The sequence below is a fragment of the Aethalodelphis obliquidens genome, unplaced genomic scaffold, assembly GCF_003676395.1.
Source record: "Aethalodelphis obliquidens isolate GAN/ISIS:26980383/991018 unplaced genomic scaffold, ASM367639v1 scaffold62, whole genome shotgun sequence".
In the NCBI taxonomy this organism is placed as follows: Eukaryota; Metazoa; Chordata; class Mammalia; order Artiodactyla; family Delphinidae; genus Aethalodelphis; species Aethalodelphis obliquidens.
In genome coordinates, this window is record NW_020838006.1 from 4,795,623 (window position 1) to 4,820,377 (window position 24,755).

At 47.1% G+C, this 24,755-nt stretch overlaps 1 protein-coding gene across 2 annotated transcripts in view; it reads left to right on the top strand.

Annotated features, from left to right (window-relative positions):
• The window catches only part of CMTM7 (CKLF like MARVEL transmembrane domain containing 7), a 42,296-nt gene that overhangs the window by 7,362 nt on the left and 10,179 nt on the right, over positions 1-24,755 (top strand). The window lies entirely within an intron of this gene.

Consider the following 24,755-nt stretch of genomic DNA (forward strand, 5'->3'; position numbering starts at 1 on the left):
ATTCTGGAGCCAGCATTTGAGCCTAGGTGTGGCCAAGGCCCAACCCTTCCCCCAATGGTGTGCTGTCTGTCTGTCTGTGTATGGCAGACAGGCTCCCAGGCTAGCCCACTGTGGCAGACACACCCTAGGGGGACCCCCAATGAGTCACAACCTTATGTAATTCCATCCTCTTGAGTGTGGGCAGGACCTGTGACTTGTTCTAACCAGTAAGAAATAGCAAAGATGATGGGATGTCATTCCCATGGTTATGTCATATGCCAAGGTGAAGGGATGCTGCAGATGTAATTAAGGTTCTAAATCACATGATTCTGAGTTGATCAAAAGGACGTTATCTCCAGGTAGGCCTGATCTAATCAGGTGACAGCCCTCAAAAGAGGTACAGTTAAGTCCCCCACATATGAACGAATTCCATTCCGAAAGTGCGTTCGTAAGTCCAGTTTGTTGGTAAGTCCAACAAAGTTAGCCTAGGTACCCAACTGACACAGTCGGCTATATAGTACTATAATGTAATAGGTTTATAATACTTTTCACACAAATAATACATAAAAAACAAACACAAAAAATAAAACATTTTTAATCTTACAGTCCAGTACCTTGAAAAGTACAGTAGTACAGTACAAGAGCTGGTATACAGGGGCTGGCATCAAATGAACAGGCAAGAAGAGTTACTGACTGGAGGAGGGAGAGGAGGTGGGAGATGGTAGAGCTGAGGGATCGTCACCAATAGGAGGAGGGCAAGCTGCAGTTTCACTCACGCCTGACATTGATGGCACAGGTTCTGGTTCCTTGCTGGATTCAATTCTATCTACCCTCTTGAAAAATGATCCAGTGATAGTAGTAGCTATCACTGCTAGTAGCTCCTTTTGTCTCGTCATGGATGACACGATAGCACTGGATTGCATTTTGAATGGCTGCTGCAACCTTGATGTACCATTCTATGTTCAGGTCCTGTGCTTCAAAAACTAACAGTGCCTCCTCAAATAAAGAAAATCCCCTTGCCATTTCCTGCATTGTGAATCTCTGTGGGTATCCTGGGCTTGAATTAAAGATACTGTACTACTGTACTCTCTACAGTACTGTATAGTAAAGTACACAAAAGCACAACCACTTGTAGAGGATGCACGCACGTGTACGCCAGACATGTGAACTAACTTACGTGATTGGACTTGCGAACGCACGTTCGCATCTTTGAAAGTTCGCAACTTGAAGGTTCGTACATAGGGGACCTGCTGTACTGGTTTCTTCCCAAAGGAGAGATGCTCCGGCTGGCCCTGGAGAAGTAAACTGCCTTGCTGGGAGACGGCCTGGCAGAGGAGCACGTGGCGAGCATCTGTAGGTTCTGTCTAGAAGCTGAGAACAGCCCTCTGCTGACAGCCAGCCAGAAAACAGGGACCTCATTCCTATAGCTGCAGTAGCATATGAGCTTGGGTGAGGACCCCAAGCCTCAGATGAAACCCCAGTCTGGCCACCACCTACACTGCAGCCTTGAGCAGAAGTCTCTTGCCAGGGCTCCTGACTGGTGGGAACTGTGAGATGATAAGTGAGTACTGTTTTAAGCTACCAACTTGGGATAATTTGTTATGCAGCCGTAGACATCTCACACACCCACAGAAGCCCGGGCCTCCTGCATCAAATCCGGTGGTCTCACGGCTGCTCCTTAGCAAGAAAACATGGGGCAACAGCCGTGCAGGAGACAGGAGGTACAGTGGCCATTTTTACAATAACAGTTATACAAGTTTTTATCTGGGCTGTGGTCACATGTCATTGAATTCCTGTGGAGTAAATCCGTTGGCTGAGTTCTTGCTCTTGGCATTATGCTGAATGCTTTAAATGCAAGAACTCACTCGTCATTACAGCATCCCTCAGAGGTGTCAGTACTTCCACTTTACAGATGAGGAAACCGTGTGGGGAATTTAAATACCTTCTGTGCAGCTACTAGACATGTTAGAACGGCCTCTACCGCCCAGTAGTCCCACTGTCCTCCAGGGTCACTTCCCAGAGCCACTCTAAAAAATAAAATCCTGATGCAAACAGTAATTATGGTTGTACAATTGTTAAAATTGTATTTGGTTTTTTTGAACAGATAACATTCACATGATCAAGATTTTAAAAGTTCAAAAAGTCCTCCAATTCTTGCTTTCCCTTCCTGGAGGCTACCAGTGATACTGGTTTCTTGTATATCCTTCAGGAGTTATTTTATGTTTCGATGTGTGTGTGTGTGTTTGTGTGTTTGTCCATCTTCTTTCCATCTTGGGGATAATTCCGTATGTGTTCAGTGTATTCTCATTCTCCTCATTTTCCTTAACAGCTGCGTTGTGTTCCAGAGAATAGATGTACCATAATTTATTTAATTAGTCCCCTCTCAACAGGCATTCAGGTTATTTCCCATCTTTTGTTGTGTCGTAGTGCTGTTATGGATACCCTTGTACATATCATAGTTCTGTGTGTGTACAAGGTAATCAGAAGGAGAAACTCCTAAAAGTAGAATTCCTGGACCAGATGTTGCCTGCTCTTGGAAATTTGTTCATCTGTCCTGTAATTTAGATTCTCACACATCTCCTGTGATCTTCTCCCAGAGGGTTTCAGGGGTCTTCCACATTCATTGCCATTGAGAGACTCTACTTCGTGTTCAGGGTTCAGAGTTCCACTGCTCTAGACTCCCACTGAACTTTATTTAAGATGTTAAGAACCAGAAAAGTCTAGGGAACAAGAAGACCTGCGTGACCAGCATTTTTCTTAGAATTTCCCAACATCCATCACAGGGAGTGTTGAAGTCAGCTTCCCTAAAAGGAGATCTAGAGATGGGCATTCTTGTGCATCTGGTCCTTGAGTGAGGGCAGCAGTCAAGGGCAAGAGGAGGACTAGACAGATGGGTTTGAGAAGTCTCGCCTCAGCCTGATCCTGCGGGGAGCTCTGGAGAGTGAGGTGCACCACAGAGATGCTCCTCTAGCCGTTAGCGAGTCATAATCTTTTGGCTGGTGGAGGGTCTGGCCTTGGTGTTTGATGGCTGCTGACTGATCAGGGTGGTGAATGCTGGAGGTCGGGGCTGCTGTGGCAATTTCTTAAAATAGGACAACTGAAGTTTGCCGCATAGATCGACTCTTCCTTTCACAAATGATTTCTCTGCGGCCTGCAGTGCTGTTTGATAGCATTTGACCCAGTGGAGAACTTCTTTCAAAATTGGAGTCAATCCTCTCAAACCCTGCTGCTGCTTTATCAACCAAGTTTTTGTAATATTCTAAATCCTTTGTTGTCATTTCAACACGCTTTACAGCATCTTCACCAGGAGCAGATTCCATCTTAAGAAACAACTTTTTTGCTCATCCAGAAGAAGTGACCTCTGTTCTGTTCTAGTTTTATCAGGAGATGCAGCAATTCAGTCCCATCTTCAGGCTTCACGTCTGATTCTAGTTCTCTTGCTGTTTCCACCACATCTGCAGTGACTTCCTCCACTGAAGTCTTGAACCCCTCAAGGTCATCCATGAGGGCTGGAATCAACTTCTTTCAAACTCCTGTTAATGTTGCTATTTTGACCTCCTCCCATGAATCATGAATGTTCTTCATGGCAGCTAGAATGGTGAATCCTTTGCAGAGGTTTTCAGTTGACTTTGCCCAGATCCATCAGAGGAATTCCTATCTATGGCAGCTATATAGTCTTAACAAAATGTATTTCTTAAATAATAAGACTTGAAGTCAAAATGACTCCTTGATCCACGGGCTGCAGAATGTTGTGTTAGCAGGCTTAAAAACAACATTCACTTCGTACATCTCCGTCAGAGATGTTGGGCGACCACGTGCCTTGTCAACGAGTGGTCATATTTTGAAAGGAATCTTTTTTTCTGAGCAATAGGTCTTACCAGTGGGCTTAACGTGTTCAGTAAACCATGTTGTAAACAGATGTGCTGTCATCCAGGCTTTGTTGTTCCATTTAGAGAGCACAGGCAGGGTAGATTTAGCATAGTTCTTAAGGGCCCAGGATTTTCGGAATGTAAGTGAGTATTGGCTTCAACTTAACGTTGCAGTAGCCCCAAACAAGAAAATCAGCCTGTACTTTGAAGCTTTGAAGCCAGGCATTGACTTCTCTCCAGCTATGAAAGTCCTGGATGGCATCTTCTTCCAATAGAAGGTTGTTTTGTCTGCATTGAAAATCTGTGGTTTAGTGTAGCCACCTTCGTGAATTATCTTAGTTAGATCTTTTACATAACTTGCTGCAGCTTCTACATCAGCACTTGCTGCTTCACCTTGCACTTTGATGTTATGGACACAGCTTCTTTCCTTAAACCTCATGAACCAACCTCTGCTCGTTTCAGACTTTTCTTCTGCAGCTTCCTCATCTCACTCAGCCTCCATAGAACTGAAGAGAGTTAGGACCTGGATCTGGATTAGGTTTTGACTTAAGGGAATGTTGAGGCTGGTTTGATCCTCTAACCAGGCCCCTAAAACTTTCTGTATATCAGCATTAAGTCTGTTTTGCTTTCTTATCATTCGTGTATTCGCTGGAGGAGCACTTCTAATTTCCTCCAAGAACTTTTCCTTTGCATTCACAGCTTGGCTGTTTGGCACAAGAGGCTGAGCTTTGAGCCTGTCTGGGCTTTTGACATGCCTTCCTCACTAAGTTTAATCATTTCTAGCTTTTGATTTAAACTGAGAGACATGTGAGTCTTCCTTTCACTTGAACACTTAGAGGTCGTTGTAGGGTTATTAATTGGCCTAATTTTAATATTGTTGTGTCTCAGAGAATAGGGACATTAGAGAAGAGGGAGAGAGATGGGGAACAGCTGGTCAGTGGAGCAGTCAGAACACACACAACAGGGACTTCCCTGGTGGTCCAGTGGTTAAGTCTCCACGTTTCTGCTGCAGGGGGCATGGGGTCAATCCTGGTCGGGAAACTAAAATCCCACATGCCGTGGGGTGCGGCCAAAAAAACCCCCAGCAAACAAACAAAACCCCACAACACTTACTGGTTAAGCTCACCATCTTTTTTTTTATTATTATTATTTATCTATTTTTGGCTGTGTTGGGTCTTCGTTGCTGCGTACGGGCTTTCTCTGGTGTGGCGAGCCGGGGCTACTCTTCGTTGTGGTGCGCGGGCTTCTCATTGTGGCGGCTTCTCTTGTTGCAGAGCACGGGCTCTAGGTGTACAGGCTTCGGTAGTTGTGGCACGCAGGCTCAGTAGTTGTGGCACACGGGCTCAGTTGCTCCACGGCATGTGGGATCTTCCCGGACCGGGGCTTGAATCTATGTCCCCTGCATTGGCAGGCGGATTCTTAACCTCTGCGCCACCAGGGAACTCCCAAGCTCACCGTCTTTCACGGGCATGGTTTGTGGTGCCCCGAAAGAATTACAATAGTAACATCACTGATCACTGATCACAGATCACTATAACAAATATGATAATAATGAAAAAGTTTGAAATACTGCAAGGATTACCAAAGTGTGACACAGACATGACATGAGCAAATGCTGTTGGAAAACAGGCACCAATAGATACTCCAGGAGGTCAGTGACGCCAGTGCTATTGTAAAAAATGCAATAAAGCAAAATGCAGTAAAACAAGATATGCCTGTATTTAGCGCTATGATCACCATTTCAACATATAATTGTCTTAGTGTCATTTAGGGATAAAAAATTGATTTCCAGATATAGTGGGTCATCTGGTCCCCCTCCCCTCAAATTTATATCCCCGTCCTAAACCCAGGGACCTGTGAATGTTACCTTATTTGGAACAAGGGTCTTTCCAGATTTAATCACGTTAAGGGTCTTTAAATGATTATCTAGATTTTCTGGGTGGGCCCTACATCCCACGACAAGCGTTTTTATAAGAGACTCAACAGCAGGGTTGTGGGGAAGGCGATGGTGATGTGAAGGTGGGGCAGAGCTTGAGTGATGCAGCCATGAGCCAGGACGGCCAGAGCAGCCGTGGAAGCTGGGAGAAGTAAGGAACACACCCTCCCGAAGTCTCCAGAGAGAGCTCAGCCCCGCCAGCTCCTTGACTGCAGCCCAGGGATACTGATTTTGGACTTCCGGTCTCCAGAACTGTGAAAGAATAAATTTCTGTTGTTCTAAGCCACCAGTTTTGTGGTAACTTGTAACAGCAGCCACAGGACACTAATAAACCAATGAAAGACTGTCAGTTGTGGGCAGACTTTTCATAGTTTGTCCTTTTAATTGATTATTTATTTTTAATATTTATTTATTTGGCTGTGCCGGGTCTTAGTTACAGCACATAGGATCTTTAGTTGCGGCATGCGTGTGGGATCTAGTTCCCCGACCAGGGATCGAACCCAGGCCCCCTGCATTGGGAGTGTGGAGCCTCAGCCACTGAACCACCAGGGAAGTCCCTAGTTTGTCCTTTTAGAAGCATGAAGTTTTGGAGAGGTGATGGCCACCCTCTGCCGCTCTGGCTGGCAGTTACACCTCCATCTTCTTTATTTCAGCACATTTTTTTCCTTAATAGCTTCTTCAGAGAGAGAAGCGGTCCTTGAATTTTTGCTGAGAAAAGCAGAACCATAAAGACAGAGCAGACTTGAAGGGAGAGAGCATGAGAGTCATTCTCAGATGGCAGGGTGGAGGCAAAAGATGAAAAGTGGGTTCCAGAGATGTGCTGTCTGGCCTTCCACAGACAGTAAATGAAGTGTCCCCAATTCCCGCAAACTGTTAGAATGCCAAATAAATTTTACTGCATTCTAGTAGAATCTTCACAGATGAGAGACTGCAGCTCAAATACATCTTAAAATGGTCGAGTGAACCCTGCTTAATTTACTGCTTGTGAAATAGTTGCTGTTTTAAATGTTTGTTGAAGTGCCCAATGATTTGTCTCTAAACTATATATACTTTTGTAACTTTTTATTTATAAACAATTCCAGATATACAGAAACTTTGGAGGAACAGCACAAGGAACTCCCCACATACCCTTCCCTCAGGTTCTCCGGTCGTTAACATTTTGCCACATTTGTTTAATCATTTTTAATTTATATACACGTTATTACTTTTCTCTGGACCATTTGAGAGTAAGTTGCAGACATGATGCCCTTTTGTCCCCAGTGCTTCAGTGAGCATTTCCTAAGAAGGACCTTCTCTTACAAACGGCATTATGGCTCCGTCCATCTGGAGATCAGTGACACCAGTGCTGTCGTGTCTAATCTATCAGCCTTATTCGGGTTTCACCAGTTGACCCACTAACGTCCTTTTTCTGGTCTAATGTTGCCTTCGGTGGTTGGGTCTCTGTAATCTCTTCAACCTGGAACGCTCTCTCTTATCTTTCGTGACTTTGACATTTGTGAAGAGTCCAGGACAGAGCAGCCCCAGCATTGGATATTGAAGTTAGTTTGGAGGAACCCTCTGATTCTCCGTGTTTTGTGGCTACAACAGAGGGAAAAGAGAAAGAAAGGAAAGAAAAGTGTTTGGATCATGGTGACTTATCTCCCTTTTAGTGCTTTTGTTTTCACAAAAGTCCCTTTTGCAGACTTCCTATCTGGAGGTAATAGCTCAAGTTGAGCTTAACTGCATGTCCTGTTAATAAAAAGAAAAAACAAAAATGTCTTAGCTCAAAGGTAACATCCTTAGGGGACTTCCCTGGCGGTCTAGTGGTTAAGATTCCACGCTTCCACTTCAGGGGGCACAGGTTCGATCCAGGGTCGGGAAACTAAGATCCTGCATGCCTCATGGCTTGGCCAAAAAAAAAAAAAGGTAATATCCTTGGGACAACGGCTAAAATTGCTTGGGGGATTCCTCACAACAGCCTCTATCATTTAGTTACTGTTATTTTCCTTTCTTTTTTTTTTTTGCCATGCACCCTAGTTCACAGTAATTTATGCCATCAGATACAGAGTTCAGCTGAAGTATTTAGCTGTTGACCAAAAACCTGTGCTCCCTCTCCCAGGGTGCAGGCTTGTTTCTAGTGGACAGCTGTGCAGCCATGCAGCTAGTTCCCACCCATGGAATGAGCGTAGAAGTGTTATTTGTCGCTTCCTGTTTGAGGCTTTTAAGAGGCAGGATTCTCTACTCTTTTTTCTGTCAGCTGTGTGCAGAGGACTCCAGGGCCGTATTTTTCATATTTATGGTTTTGTTTTGTTTTTTTGGGCCACGCCACACGGCTTACAGGATCTTTGTTCCCCGACCAGAGATCAAACCTGGGCCCTCGGCAGTGAAAGCGCTGGGTCCTAACCACTGGACCGTGTGGTTTTCCCCTTTTTTTCCTATTTAAAGATAAGGAAACAGAAACAATCCCAGGTCTAGAGACTGCCTGCTTCCCCGTTCTGCCTCTGAAGGACCCCCCCATCTAAAGTAGTCCCCCACAACTCCACCCAGCCACCCCCCCATCACCCTGTTCTGTTGCCTAGTTCTGCTTTCTTCCCAGCACCTCTTTAGCTGAAATCCCCTTGCTCACACCTTCATTACCTGTTGGTGGTGGGTCTTCTCTACCAGGACCTGAACCTGCGTAGGGGCAGTGACCGTCCTGTCTGGGTTCACCACAGGGTGCCTGGAATTTAGAAAGCACTCAGGATCTTCTTTTCTTGTTGTCGTTTTTGTTTTTGCTTTTTTTAAAATTTATTTTTTATTGAATATGGTTGATTTACAGTGTTGTGTTAATTACTGCTGTACAGCAGAATGATACACATATATATATATATATATATATATATATACACGTTCTTTTTAAAAAATATTCTTTTCCATTATGGTTTATCACAGGATACTGAATATAGTTCCCTGTGCTATACAGTAGGACCTTGTTGTTTATCCATTCTGTGTATAATAGTTTGCATCTGCTAACCCCAGCCTCCCTCTCCATCCTTCCCCCCGACCCCCTCCCCCTTGGCAACCACCAGTCTGTTCTCTATTTCCTTTCAGAATCTCTTTTTTTTTTTTTTTTTTCCCAGAATCTTTTTTTTTTTTTTGAATGAAATGAAAGATTTTCTTTGCTAAAGCCTCTGGTAACAGAGGCTTTTTCCTTTCAGAAATGTCAGCTTGGGTGAAGTGCTTGAGAAACGTGGACCTCCTCAGAAGACCCAGTAATGATAATTATTAATCATGGTCATTAATAGGGATAATGAGGGAGAGGGGAGTGGCCCAGCTGTGGAAGGGCCCGGGGCAGTCGCTTCAGGCCTGCAGGCCAGGAGGCAGGAGCCTGCGGGGAGAAGCTGGATGCTCAATTTTATTTAATTGGGTCAACAGCTTTCCACTGACTTACACACGCAAAACGGGGTTCCAACGCCAAAGCAAGCAGAGATGAGCTGAGGGATGAGAGAAGTGTCTGCTGGTTTGTCAAGCTGTCAGGACGGGGCTCCTAATTTAAAGCAACACTAGCAAACACTGAACAATGGCATCGCTGTAGTGGATTAAAGGCTGAGAGAATAGAAGACCTGACGCAGCCAGCTCACTCGGATTTCTAGTTCTGGCTCGAGTGATAAACTTTCGTGTGGTCCTAGTCGTGGCTCTTTGTCGGGCAGAGGCTCTGCTTCAGGTCACTGCACCAGATATTTATTTGATGCTTCCTCTGTCCCAGCCCTGTGCCAGATGTTGAGGGGGACAGCAGTGAGCAAGGCAGATCAGACCTTTCCCCTTGGGCAGAAGATCTGGACACTGTACGGGTGTTGTGTTTCATCACCTCCAAGGCCACATTGTTTTAGGCACTGTTAGGAAAGGAAGCCAATGTTAACTATATGAGGATGCAAATCTCTTATCATTTAGAAATTTTATTTTATGCTCCTTGAAAGAGTTCCTTTAGACTTAACTAAATGGAGATTTTATATATTCTTGTGAATACATCAAAAGGAAACTTGATGAAGGAAAGTAAATTGGTTAAGATATTCCTAAAGTGGCCCCCTTCTAAATTTCTTTCTTTTTTTTTTAAGGACTCTTTTTAAAGAAATCCTTTTTAAATATCTTTGCATACTCGGGTCCTCTGTGCCATCCAAAGTGTGAGCAGTGCAGCATTCTTTAGAAGAATCCATGAAAGAACTAAAAGCTACTGGTGCTGGGCTCGTAAGCTGGCTTTTGACTCCTGCTTCTGGAAATGATGCTAAATGTGCCTGTTTCACCATCTCACCATCTCAGCGCCACAAACTCTGGTTCCCAGGGCTTCGAAGAGTGCTCCGCTCTGGCCTCTGGGATTTTCTTCCACGTGCTGACATCCATTCGCAAGTTTTGATGCTGGCACGTGGCAGGCAATGGCAACTGCTCCACAGGTGCTGTCTGGGCTGGCCAGCAGCAGGTGTAGCTCTGCCTCCGGCTGGAGGGAAGGGATGGTGTGAAAAGACGGGGTGTCTTTGAATCCTTGAAGTGTGATTAGCATAGGGACCCAGGGTTTTGCAGGAGGGGGCAGAGGGTGCTCTGGGTCCTCCCAGCCTGTGCTCAGACCTTGCCGGCAAAGGCGCCTCCAGGCTGAGACCTGAGCGTGGGATGATGGCGAGGCAGGAGGTAAAGGCGGGAAGAGCGTTCTGGAGGAGGGAACAGCCTGTGCAAAGGCGTAGAGTTTGGAAAAATTCTTGATTGGTTCACAGAATGGGCGTTTTGGTAGTGGTGAGGTATGGAAGCGCTGTCAGCCATAGAAATCAGTTTGTCACGGTTCTGTTAGGCTTTGACAGCTTCCCCATCAACTCCCCCTTGTCAGCTTCCCCATCAACTCCCCCTTGTCAACTGCCTCATCAAAATTGCTGGGGGAATTAATCAAGCAGTGAGGGTGTTAATCTACCTGTTTCATCTGGGTCTTTCATTGAAAGTCTAAACGGGATAAACTGGGAAAAAGTTTCTTGACACCTCTGTTCAGCTGCCACCCTTCCCTGGTCACAGCATTATTTCCATGGTTCGGGTCTACTCACAGTTCTCTGTACGTTGCTTTTTAAAGTTTTTAAAATGGGGAATTTTCCACATAAAAATATTGAGAATATTATAATGACCCTGCATCCATCATCCAACTAAAACAATTATCAACACACCGTCAATCTTGTTTTATGTCTGTCTCCCATCTACCCCATGGATTGTCTTGAAGCAAATCCTAGATTCCATATTTCAGTATGTATACTTTTTAATAGTGGCCACTATTACTATATTATATTGTTATATTACTGTTGTCATAGCTTAAAAGACAAGCAGTATCAAATATCCAGTCTGTTCACGTTTCCCCAGTTGTGTGTGTATGTGTCTAAACAGTTGGTTTGTTCAAATCAGGATCCAGATAAAAACCACACACTGTATTTTGTTCATGTGTCTCTCAAGTCTCTTTTAATCTACGGCTTCCTCCTCTTCCTTCTTTTTCATTACAATTTATTTCTTGAATAAAGCTGTTCACTCATTCCTGTGGTTCACTCCCATTGAGTAGATGCGTCTGAGTGCATCCCTGCAGTGTCCTTAACAAGTTCTTCAGTCCCCAGTATTTCCTACCAGTTGGCAATTAGATCTGCAGGTTCAGTTGATTGTGGTATTGACCTTGAAACCTGTGACATTGCTAAACCCATTTATTAGTTCTAGAATCTTTTTCTGTAGATTCTGTTGGCATTTTCCACATAAATAATCATATTGTTTACAAATAAAGAAGTGTTGTTTCTTCCTTTTCAATCTACATGCCTTTTATTTCCTTTTCTTACTGCAACCTTGGGAAATACGTTGAATAAGCGTGGTGAGAGAGGACATCCTTGTTCCCTATTTTAGGGGGAAACATGCAGTCTCTCATTACTAAGTACATTGTTAGCTTTAGATAATTTTGTAGATGCCTTTTATCAGGTTAAGGAAGTTCCCTGCTATCCTAGTTTGCTGAAATCTTTTATCATAAATAGATACTGAATTTTGTCAAATGCTTTTTCTGTATCAGTTGATATGAGTATTTGGGTTTTCTTCTTCTGTCTGTTAATACGGTACATACATTGATTTTCAAATGTTGAACCAGCCATGCATTCCTGGGACAAACTTTAGTTAATTCTTGAGCATTTATGTTTTTTTATAGATTGTTGGATTCAATATGCCAATATTTTGTTGAGGGTTTTGATAGCCTGGAAAGAGTTGATCCAGCAGCTTACTAGTGACCCAGCCCACTTCCAGACCTTCTCTTTGAGACATTCACATACTGATAAGCCAGCGCGGGTTGTTCTGAATCCTTGTCTCTCATTCCTCTTCCTGTGGTTGCTGCTCTTTTGGGCTTTAGCTGTGTCTCACTTCTGCCCACGTGTTAGAACAGCATAACGTAGTGAAACTCAATTCAGAAACAGGATGTAAAAAGAAGCATTTGATTCCAGATCCAAGGTGACTTGTCTCACCTTACTGAGGTCCTGCTCTGTGCCCGGCCCCAGTGCAACCCTGGGGACAGGGTATTTGTGCTGCATTTATCTGAGTGGTCTGGTTCCCTCTTAGCAGGTGTACGAGAGGGGGCTTTTTTTAGGATGAACTTTATGTCCATGTCTCTGTCCTTCCTGCTTCCTCCACAGGCATCTAGACCAGGGCAGAGGCAGGGCTGCTCCGTGGGGACCGAAAGGCCCTGTGTCTTACCACCAGGCAGGTTTTACAGCAGCCAGGAGGCTCAGGGTGACCCTGCAGGCCTGGTGAGGGGAAGTGTAGGGAGGGGCCACGTTCTAGCCTTACCCGTTATTTTGTAAGTGAAGGTCAAGGGGGTGGGGAACTTTCTGAAGGAAAGTCTTTGTTTTCACCGGGCACACAGGTGACTCGAAAGTGAGAGAGCAAAGGAGAGCGAGGCATCAGAGAAGGGCCTGCTTTTGGGAGTGATGTCACTGAAGCTAGGGGTGCAGGTCACAGTAACTGTGCCCTTGAACCGAGGACATGGTGGCTGGAGAGGGAAGAAGACAGGGGCGAGGTGTCCATGCCAGCCCCATGGTCTTGTCCTCTCTGGGGAGTTGTTCTCTAGAATTGGGCCAGAGAGCAAGAGAGGGGGCACTGGTGGCCCGCAGGAGGGGGAGGCCTGGCACATTTTTCTTTCATGAGTGGCTTTGTGCCAAGGTCTGGACAGATGGGACTGCCAGCTCATTTGGAGCCTGTGGTCAGCAGTCAGGAATCCGAGGCAGCCCCCTCCCGAATGGGCTCGCAGGGGGAGTTTCCTGTTGGCCTCCGCCTGCTGTGATGCGGGGGCTGCTCCCCACGCCACCCCCAAGGGTCCCCGGAACATCTGTGCCGCCTGCCGTCCCCCTGCCACCCACCTTCCCTGCCCGCTCCCCTGGCTGAATGTCTGCTTCCGCTCCTTGTCCCCTGCAAGGATGGACAGCCTCCTCCTAACTGACCCCGCACCCCTTCTCCCCCAGCTCCACTAGATTCGTTTTCCAAGCCTGCAGTTCTGTTGTGGTTCTTCCCTGCTCAGTAACCTTCACTGGCTCCCCATTGCCTGCCCGGAATATCTACTTCCTCAGCTTGGAATCAGACGCCCCCCCGCCCCTGCCAGCTTTGCTCCTGTCGCGCACATGTGCGGTTTGCTTACAATGGAGAACAACTCACCTGTCCCCAAATACGCCCCGTGCTTTTCCACCCTACGCCTTCCCACCAGGTTCCCTCAGCTGGAAGCCTCCTTTTCCCTTCCCTGTGTGTTCAGATCCTGCCTCCCGTGGGTCCATGCTGGGCCACACCCACTCTTCACAGAGGACATCCCTGGCCTTCCTCTCCTCCAGCATCCTTCCTCACGAATGGTACCTCCCTGATGGCATTCGTCCCCTGTTTTCTTTTTAGGTACCTGTGTCTGGGTCTGAGGCTCCTCGCCCTTTGGGCAGCATGGGTGTCTAAACTGTCCTTACGTTGTGCTCATCTCCTGGTGACAACTGGCTGCACTTAGATGAACTACCGTTTAAGTGCTGCTCTGTGCTAAGAGCTTCTTAAACATCATCCTGTTTATTCTTCCCAAAATACCTCTGCAAGGACTTTTTAAAAATTAATTAATTTATTTATTTTGGGCTGCGTTGGGTCTTCATTGCTGCGTGCAGGCTTTCTCTGGTTGGGTGAGCGGGGGCTACTCTTTGTTGCGGTGTGCGGGCTTCTCATCGCAGTGGCTTGTTGCAGAGCAGGGCTCTAGGCGCACAAGCTTCAGTAGTTGTAGCACGCAGACTCAGTAGTTGTGGCTTGCAGGCTCTAGAGTGCAGGCTCAGTAGTCACGGCGCACAGGCTTAGTCGCTCTGCGGCATGTGGGATCTTCCCAGACCGGGGCTCGAACCCATGTCCCCTGCATTGGCAGGCAGATTCTTAACCACTGCACCACCAGGGAAACCCTATCCCCATTTTAAAGATGAGGAAACTGAGGCCCAGCGAGGTTAACTGGCCCATTAGTAATTGTGTTTGTTAAGTGACTATTTGACCTATCATGGTTGCTGGCCATTCTTTACTGTTCTCCTTCAGCCTCACTCGTTCTGATTGGAGGTGGCCTTTGGCCAACACTCAGGCGTCCTTCTCCACTCCTCACAGGTTACCAGACGACAATCATGCATCCTTAACCACTGTGGTTTTCCATCAGTGACACATGCTTACAATCCTTTAATGGTTCTTAGGTACTTGCTTTGTCATTTTTTAGCCGAGACTAATTTCTTTTTCCCCCAGGCTGGCACTGATTTGGCATCATGCTGCCTGGGTTTTTAATCAAGGTGTCCCACACCCACATTCTCAAATTCAGCAGGCGCTTACTTCTGGCACGTGCGCAGGGCTGGATACCAGGCCTCCTGCTGGGGCCGGCCGCACAGCTTCTTCAAATATTTACTTACCCAGGATCTGGCCAAAGTACTGAGTGGCATAACCCTTTCTTCTGCATCAAGGTTTCCGTAGGATTGTCTTTGGCAAAGTGGAAACCAGTGTAGCCTTGTGTCCCTCAGCAGGGCTGGGAACGTGGTTAGGACTCAATAAATAATCACTGAAAAAATAATTTATTCTTCTTTCCACTTTAAAACCTGGGGTTGCCTGAATGGGAAACCAGGGAAATTCTGAAAACAGATGCATCGGTTAGCTTTTGAGGCATGACAAACAGTCATAAAATCTTGGTGGCATCAACAATGAGTGTTTGTTGCTCACATGACGGAGGTCAGCTGGGGTTGACCCTGCTAATCATGACCCGGGCTGGCTTCCACGTCTCGAGGTTAGTTTCTAGTCTGATCTGAGCTGGGTTCAGCTGGAGTAACTGGGTTCAGCACTATCCACGTGTCTGTCACCCTCTGGGAGCCTAGCAGCTTGAGTCTCGTGACATGGTGGGAGGTGGCGTTGTCACAGAGCTCATGGTGGGCAGTACCTGCTCCCCAGCCTTAAGGAGCTGCCTGTGCTCAGCACTGTGTAGACAGTTGCCGCCCTGAATTTAAAGAAAATCAATACGTAGATGTATTTGGTAGGAGGACCTTCTTTTCAAGTGAAATCTTACCAGGAAGCATAAATAAGTGGTTCTCACCAGCTGAGCCACTCGGGGTGGGCCGAGAGGATGTTAAGGCAGCTGTCCTGGGCTCCTGCTTTTCCCTCTTAGATGCCACGGCTGCAGGGAAGCCCAGACCGAGAGCTCGAGGATGTAGCCTCTGACTGTCACAGGTATTTTTCATTTTTCTCAATCGAACCCGGAGCCTCCAGGCCCAGCAGTCTTTGCCCCATCAGAGCCTCTCGTCGAGGATGATCCAGGACAAGCATCCTCTCAGATGCGATGTGGGACGGCGGTGGGGATCTATCGAGCCATCCTCTGCTGTCCTCTTTACAGCGGCTTCGTTATGTAATAGTCAGTGACAAGGTTCTCGAGGCGACAGCTGCCTTCCAGCTGAGCTGCCCCAAGAGCATCTCCGCAGAGGGGACGTGTCTAAGCCAGAGTGCCAGGTGCGAGACGCAGATGTGATCTCTCACCTGGGCACACCACTGCCCTCTGAGCGGACCTCAACTTCCCCTTGCAAAGAATCAAAACACGAAACCCAGAACAATGCATATGCAACTTTCAAAACAGACCAAGCGGGACCTTTTTTTTTTGTTTAAGCGCCTGCTCCAGCTGCTGTGCTTGCACAGCAAATCACGCCCAAGGTTAGTAGCTGTAAAACAGCCACTTACTATGCTCACAGAGTCTGTGGGTCAGGAGCTTGGGCAGGATGCAGTGAACAGGGCTTGTCTTTGCTCCAGGATGACTGGGCTGCATCTGGGAGACCTCGAGAGCTGGGGCTAGAATGACTTGAAGACTAGCTTTCTCACGTGTGGTGGTTGATACTGGCTGGTGACCAGCCCTTAGCTAGGGTTTTGGCCAGACGCCCACCCGTGACCTCACCAAGTGACCTCTGGTGGGACAGTTCCAGGGGTGCGTCTGCATATGGGGGGGCCACAGGGAAGCTATGTCGGGGCCCCTAACCCAGCCGTGGGAGGCCTGCCCTGTCAATCCCACCACATGCCAGGCGGTGCCAAGGCTGCCCAGATTCAAGGGGAGCGGTTGGATTCTGCTTCTTGGTGGGGAGCAGCAAGGTTCTGGAAGAGCACAGGAGCCTGGAAATGTTGCTGTGGCCGTTTTTGGAAAACATAGTCAGCCACAGTGTGCTAACGGGGGGTCGGATGTTCCCCTTACCCAGCACTGCTGAGGCCGAAGGAATCAGAGTATCTGGTTGTAGAGAGTTTAAGCTTCTTGTGCAGCCCGGTCCGGTCCAGTCCCGTCTCCTACCACAGGCTGTTGAGTCTTCAGGGAAAGCTTTACAGTTAAAGCTTTGCTGATGAAGTTATCTGCCCAGTCCCACAGCTTGGGGGAAAAAAAAACACATAAAAGAGACAGGAAGCAGGGTACTGTGGTTAAGAACCGCATTTGGGAACCAGATGGAAAAGACTGAATCCCATCTCTGTGCAAATAGCTCTATGGCCCGGGGCAGGCACCTCTCCACATCTGTTTCCTCATCTGTAGAAGGGGAGTCATAATAGCACAACCCTGTGCCGGGCACGTGGGAGGTACCTAATGAGTAGTAGCCATTCGTGAGAATAATCATCATTATTTCAGCACTGTGTAAAAAGCTCATGTCCCAGCAAGGGCTGTGGACCCTGCCCCTGCTCCCCCTGTCCTGGAGAAGATTCTTGGCAGTCACCCTCTTTTATTTTATTTTTATTATTCATCAGGGAACCTCTGGGAAACACTAGCTCCTACTGAGTCGGACCCTGGCTGCACACAGGGGTCTCATCATCTGATTTTATCCTGATCTTAGAATCTTAAAAAAGAGCATTTAATGTATTTTCTATGTTTCCCCCTGTCCTAAATTAATATTGTGTTTCCTCAATTGAAAACCCACCACTGGGGAATTCCCTGGCGGTGCAATGGTTAGGACTCAGCGCTTTCACTGCCGAGGCCCGGGTTCAGTCCCTGGTTGGGGAACTAAGATTCTGCAAGACTAGAAGCCAAACAAAAAAAAACCCACCACTGTTTCAACAGGATAATTTACTAGAGATGGCATTACTGGGTCAAAGAATACGCATTTTTAAAAGATATTTGACGATTTGGTGTTGAGCAGTGCCTCCCAAGCCCATGCTCAGTTTGTTTTTTTTTTAATTAATTAATTTTTGGCTACGTTGGGTCTTCGTTGCGATGCGTGGGCTTCTCATTGCGGTGGCTTCTCCTGTTGCGGAGCACGGGCTCTAGGCGCGCGGGCTTCAGTAGTTGTGGCTCACAGGCTCAGTAGTTGTGGCTCACAGGCTCAGTAATTGTGATGCACGGGCTTAGTTGCTCTGCGGCATGTGGGATCTTCCCGGACCCGGGCTCGAACCCGTGTCCCCTGCATTGGCAGGCAGATTCTTAACCACTGCGCCACCAGGGAAGTCCCCCATGCTCAATATTAACCCTCACATGTTAGTTCACTGTTAATATTATTTCACGGTTCATTGCATACTTATTTGGGGTGAAGCACCAGGACTTTCCATGTGTTAACTGAAGTTAATCCTCATCGCATCCTTAGATGGTGTACTGTCACCTTCATCACCTGCTGTAACAGTCACCAGTTCATGCCCAGTCCTCCTTGAAATACATCCTCATCCCCTTACTCTTTCCATATTATTTTTAACAGCTTTATTGAGGCATAATGTACATATTGTAAAAGCTACTCGTTTTAAGCGTACTATTAAGTGATTTTGAGTAAACTGACAGGGTTGTGCAGCCATCACCGTAATCCAATTTTAGGACATTTCCATCATCCCCCAGAGACCCCTCATGCCCACTTGCTCCCATATTATTGTGAAGCAGCTCCTATACTATGTTTTGGCTCATCCATAAATATCTCAGGGTGTGTCTCAATTGCTGGGCACTCCATCTGCTTGTTGTGCTGGCCCCTGCTAAGGCAGCCCCCCTCCTGCTTGTGCCCCCAAAGCAAACCCCTGCGTCCAGTGCTGCCTCCTGTAACCTGAGAGCCAAGGGGATGTGATTGCGGAGCAGAGGCTGCAGTCCACCCACAGGCCATGTTTACTACGGGGTCCCGGTGAGAATCCAGTTTCACCCCAAATGCAGTTCTGCACACGGCACTGAAGGCCTCCTCTGTGCTGGGCCCTGGGAGTACAGCAGGGAATTCGCTCTGGGCCCTGCCCGTGTGCCCACAGCTGACCCATCTCCAATGAGGAACGCAGTGGCCAGCGGTGGCCTCGGCTGGGGTGGCCAGCTTGTCAAAGCGTCACTCTGGCCTGATCCACACCTGAACGTGTGCATGTGTATTTTGCACAGCTTCCCTGGTGACCCCTTGCTTCTGGGGTTAAAGCTCGCAGTTGTTTCAGATGCACAGGAGAACCGCAAACGTACTGGTCTCCTCTCGCGCGTAAAAGGTAGGGCCTGTCCAGGGCGACGCTTTTTCCTTTCTCTATCCCCCTCTCAGCACGAGGCAGCAGGAGCGTGGCCTTGCCCAGTGCCTGGAACGTGGAAGGCCTCAGGGGTGCACCGTAAACTATATTCATTCATTCCAGCCACAAATAACTATGGAGAACCCACGCACCATTCAGGGTTCCTGGCTCTGGGGCAACAACAGTGAGCAAAACAGAGCAAAGCCCCCATCATCGGGGGCTCATGTTCGGGAGGTGACAACAAAAATAGACAGGTGAAATACACAGCTTGCTGGGGCTCTAAAGCAGAATAACCGAGTGAGGAGAGACTACAAACGATAAAATCCTTAATCTTTTTACAAAGCAGAGTGTAAAACTGTATATAGCATGTAATCCAATCTTCAAAAAGGAAAAATAATACATATGTGCTCATAACATCCACATGTGGAAAGAAATACCCCAAAATACCAGGGGTGGTGGTTATCTCTGAGAAGTGGGATTATTGGTGATTTTTGTTTTCTTAAATAGACACCTGTATGAATTAATTTTCTCTACTGAATAAGTATTGATTATGTAATTAGAGTAACCCTATTGTTTGAGCAGGACACTTGACATGACCACCATTTTTAACGGGCCCACCTTTCTGAGTTGGAGCCCCAGAGCCCTGCCTCCGAGTGTGTGGGACTCTGAATCAGGGTAGGATTCCCTTCCTTTATCCGGGGTCCCACAGGCTGTTCTGTGCCCGCCCCTAGTGGGAACTGGACAGAGAGTTCAAGCCCCTGGCTGAAAACAGAGGCAAGAGCCAGGAAACGGTCCTGGAGAGAAACAAACAGGTCCTGTAGGCAGGGCAGCAGCATGGTGGGGAGCAAGGACATGCAGTCACATGCCGGGGGCCCAGCGGGCTCTACTTCCCTGCTGTGTGACTTTCAGCAAGTCAGTTAACCTTTCTGTGCCTCATTTTCCTTGTAAAATGATGACAGTAGTGTTTACCTTCTAGGACTGCTGTGTGAGGATGAACTTGGTTAAAAATTGTAGAGCACTTAGCCCTGGGCTTGGGTATAGTAAGTGCTCACGAAGGGCTGTCCTTTGTGGAGCATCAAGTCAAGGAGGGCCAGTGTGACAGAAAGGAAATCCACATGTGAAACAAGAGACCGGGTGGCAGCTAGGCATTTTGCAGGGCAGCCCCCCACGACAGTGCATCCTCCTGGTCAGTGTCAGTGGTGCCAAGGTTGAGAGACCCTGAGTCCAGTGAAGCCGCAGCTGATTAAAAGGAAAGGGTAGATCTATATATGTGCCATTAAAGAGCTCCAAGACGTGTCATAAGGTGCTTTTTACAACTTGACGTGTGATCTTTGTAATACAAGAAAGCAAAATAAGTGGATTTTAATAACCAATGAATAATCCTGTGGCACGTGGCTGTTCATGAGATTGCACGGGGCCATTTCCCGGTCCCTAGAGGGGGCTTCACCAGCAGACAGGTGCGTCTCCCCGTGCCCCAGGGCAGAGCTCAGCTGGAACACTGCAGAGTCTGCTGCCAAGCAGAGTCACTAGGGGCCTGCTTGAATCTACAAATGCAGTTTCCCAGCCCTGCATCATCGTCCACATCTCTGACTTTTTGAACAAGCTTGGCTTTCATCTCCTGGGCTTTTCCAGAAAAGCCTCTTAGAGTTGGTCTGAGGCCTTTTGATGTTGCCTTTTATCAGTTACTTTCTCTCCTCCTGCCTGTCTCTCTCACTGAGACATTATCCCAAGGTCAGAATAAAAATGCTGCGAGAGGGTGGGGTGGGTGACCTGCTGGCATCCAGCCCCGGGCTCTCAAACAAAGGTGTCTGGTGCCATCTGCAGCCAGACACAGGCACACTCAGTGCCCCAGACGTGGCAGGGCATCGGGGGACAGGCCTGCCGAGGGAATGTCCCTGGGCACAGGCAGCCGGGACGCTGAGACCACCAGAGGTCATCTCCTGAGCACTGCCTCTGGAGGCTTCTCCAGAACTTGTCCATCTTAGACTTCAAAATTCCATTTCCTCCTTGAGGGAGACCCACCCAGGCCTGGGCCTGCTGCCTGGCACCTGGCCGTGGACTTAGGGACCAGCCTGTTTTAGTTCTAAAATTCTCAGGGGTCGATCGTCTCTTTCAGGTAACGTTCAGTGTGCTTCGTCTCCTGTGAAATTGAAACACACTGCTGCTTTCACAATAATTATCTCTTCCTTTCACAAAAATTATCTCTTCTTTCTGGTAAGAATTCTGACAGCATGGAGTCAGAAAGGACACAGTTTGAGGGAGAGGAAGTGGTTTCTAGTCTGAGGGAAAGCCAGTGTCTGTAGACAGCACCACGGGGCGTCTGAGACCCGGCTTTGAGTTGAGGGTTCTTGCAACATGACTTTTAAACCCCTGGACATTTATGTTAGATACCTTGTCTTCAACTTTCATGACAGTTCATTATAAAAGAACAGACCTGGGGCTTCCCTGATGGTCCAGTGGTTAAGACTCCTCACTTCCACTGCAGGGGGCATGGGTTTGATCCCTGGTCGGGGCACTGAGCTCCTACAGGCCGCGCAGTGAGGCCAAAAATGATAATAATAATAATAAATAAATAAAGAACAGACCTTTATGAGAGGAGCTAGGAAGCACCCAGAGAAACAATTGAGTCCTTTTAGGTGGTATCACATTGACGTTACTCTAAACAGAGCCAGAACTTCCTTGGTGGTCCAGTGGGTAAGACTCCATGCTCCCAAATGCAGGGGGCTCGGCTTCGATCCCGCATGCATGCTGCAACTAAGAAATCTGCATGCCGCAACTAAAAGATCCCACATGCTGCAACGAGGATCCTGAGTACCTCAACGAAGACCCAGCACAGCCAAAAACTAATAATAAATTTTTAAGAAAAAATAAATGAATAAACAGAACCGTATGTGTCTTCCAAAAGCCTCCCAGCCTTCTTCACTTCAGTTTCTCTGAATTCAGGCTTTTCTCACTGAGAACAAGAAAAGGTCCTAATAGATAAGCAACAGTGTCCTACTGTACAGCACAGGGAACTATATTCAATGTCTTGTAATAGTGAATAATAGAAAAAGAATCTGAAAAAGAACATATATGTATAACTGATATATAGATATGTATACACACATATACACACACACACACACACATATAACTGAATTATTTTGCTGTACACCTGAAACTAACACAATATTGTAAATCAACTCTACTTCAAATTTTTAAAAAGGGTGGGGGAAGAAGAGGTCATGAGAGGGCTGGTTGCAGGGGGCGGGGCAGTCGCCCACATCCCAGGCCTTTTCTCTCCATTGTCTGTTCTTTCTTCTGCTTCACCTTCCTGGCTGCCCCCTGAGTATTGATCTAGAGGATTCAGGGCACTTGCAGAGGTTACCCACTGGCCCTGGAGGAGTTCTTGGAAAGTTTAGAGTCAGTCAAGTCTCTCTTTTTTCTTAAGTGCACTAGCTAAGATGCTGGCTAGCTAACGTAGTAATAAATGACTGCTTCAGCAAAAAGGACACTTTTGGTAATGTGCCCAAGTACACACCATCCGCTGTCTAAACGAGATTGTCCAAAATTGGGCTCTGCTGGAGAAGAGCACGTGGTAGGCGGCCTGAGACCCAGGGGTCAGAATTCAGGAAGTCTTATTTCACAGTCAGATTTCCCAGAGAGGTCTGAGACAGTTTGGGGTAGAGCAATAATGTACTTCCTGCTGCACGGTGCTCAGCCCCGGGGCTCAGAGGGGAAGACCTGCCCGGGCCCCTTTCGTTGGTTGGGGAAACTCTCACCCACGTGTCTGCAGACTTTGTCACAGATGAAGACTTATAAAAATTATTCTAGTCTTTGAATTAGGTGCAAAACAGCTTCTCCACCTAGAAATCCACTGCATAATCCTGGGTTATTTGCATTTTAAGGCAGGCCTTGAATTAAAATGCCCCAGTGTGTGTGAGAGGGTCAGTGAAAGGCTGGGGAGACCCCCCAGACTCCCCAGAGAGACGAGGCCTGGAAATGGGGGCTTATAGGGCAGCAGAGCTCTGACCGTCATGCTCACTCCTGAGTGAAGCAAAGCCTCCCTTTGAGGCTTTAAAACAACCTCAAGGTGTGAATCATTGTATCACTGTGGCCGGCTGGCTGGAGAGGAACTGAAAAAATGAAAATCCTCATGCTGCTCATTAGCAAAGGGAAATACGCAAATGTTGAGGGTCCCTGTGTGTCAGGGCCACAGTCTTCTGCTTTGATCTGTTAAGCAGAACACTCCTCACGCCCACTTTAGGCGTAAGCTGAGTGTTCTTTGCTAGCTGGTGTCCCTGTACCCGAGGACCTTGGTAGAATGCTAGCAATGAGGGGCTTTGGAAAATAGAGGTTTCAGCATTAGCCTCTTTAACCAGCGTTAGATCCATTTCGTGATCTAATTCTCATTGTAGACTCAATTTTCTACAGCGGGGTTTCTCCACAGTAGGACAGTAGTTTGAAGGCTACACTTGAGGCCAGATAGTTCTGTATTACGGGGCCTGTCTTGTGCATTGTGGAGGGTGGGTAGCATCCCCCCTGCAACGGTGACAACCAGGAGTGTCTCCAGACATTGCCAAATGTCCCATAGGACACGAAATCACACACACACACACCCTTGGAGAATCACTGTTCTGTAGGAAAGAGGCAGTGTGAAATATTTAACCTTTGTCCTAAATTAGTTGTGCTTTTAAAATAGACCCTGAGACTTTACATACGTTTAACACCTGTGTGTTATTGGTTTATCCCCTGTGTGGGGTGAACAAGATTTTGTTCTCTGTGAGTGGCCTTCCCAGAAACTCAGAATCTTCTCTCCCCTCTTCCAGTCTGCCCTTCCATGGTATTCTTATGTTGCTAATAATTGACCTGATCGCTCATTCATTACTAGGTGATTAGTTTATTAATTCTGCACACTCATTCATTCATGTAACAGTATACTGAGCAAGCTCTCACCGCAGGCCCAGGGGGGAGCAAGCACCACCTTGTAGCCAGGATTCCCACACATTTGATGGCGCATCTGACATGGAGGAACACGATCCCTGGAATCAGACAGACTAAGGTTCAAATCGTGCCTCCGCAGCTTACCGTGGACGTAGCCTTAAGCTGATTATGGAGGCTTGTGTGCCTCCATTTCCCCTTATGAGCGTGGGGGTGATCTTGTTGACCTGGCAGAGTTGTGGGGAGTCTCAAGGAGATCATGTACATCAAGCATCCGTAAGTGGTAACGACGAGGAAAATCGTAACTTTTCTATGGCAGGACAAACAAACAGAAAAAAACAAACAAAAACAGCAACAACAAATGACATGCCCCCTCTGTGGTAGGCCTTACCCCATGGGCAGTGTGCATCTGCATTACACATTAACCAGACCTCCTCAAAGCAGGAGGATGAGATCAACCTTTGAGAAAAAGCTGGCCCCTTTCTTCACATTGCCAGCATTGTAATTCTATGATTAATATATTTCTTTTTCATCTTCTATAAAGGGTTGCATTGACTAAAAAGTTTGTCTCTACGTGCATAATTGAAAAAAAACCAAACACTTGAGGAACTGTGTACACAATGCTAACCTGTCAATATGATACATAATTTCTTTGTCTCAAAAATATATAAAACTGGGACTTTCCTGGTGGCACAGTGGTTAAGAATCCGCCTGCCAATGCAGGGGACACAGGTTCGAGCCCTGGTCCGGGAAGATCCCACATGCTGTGGAGCAACTAAGCCCGTGCGCCACAACTACTGAGCCTGCACGCCTAGAGCCCATGCTCCGCGACAAGAGAAGCCACTGCAGTGAGAAGCCCACGCACTGCAACGAAGAGTAGCCCCTGCTCGCCACAACTAGAGAAAGCCCATGGGCAGCAATGAAGACCCAATGCAGCCAAAAAGAAATAAATAAATTTATTAAAAATATATATAAAACTGCATTTCTAACGCCTGATCAATGGAGCAGTTCTCAGAGCTTCTGATAATTTGTTTCCCAGGTTATAGTACTCAGTTTGGCGCGAATACAATTCTCTTTTCTTTCTTCTTAGCTTGCTGGTTATTTGATTT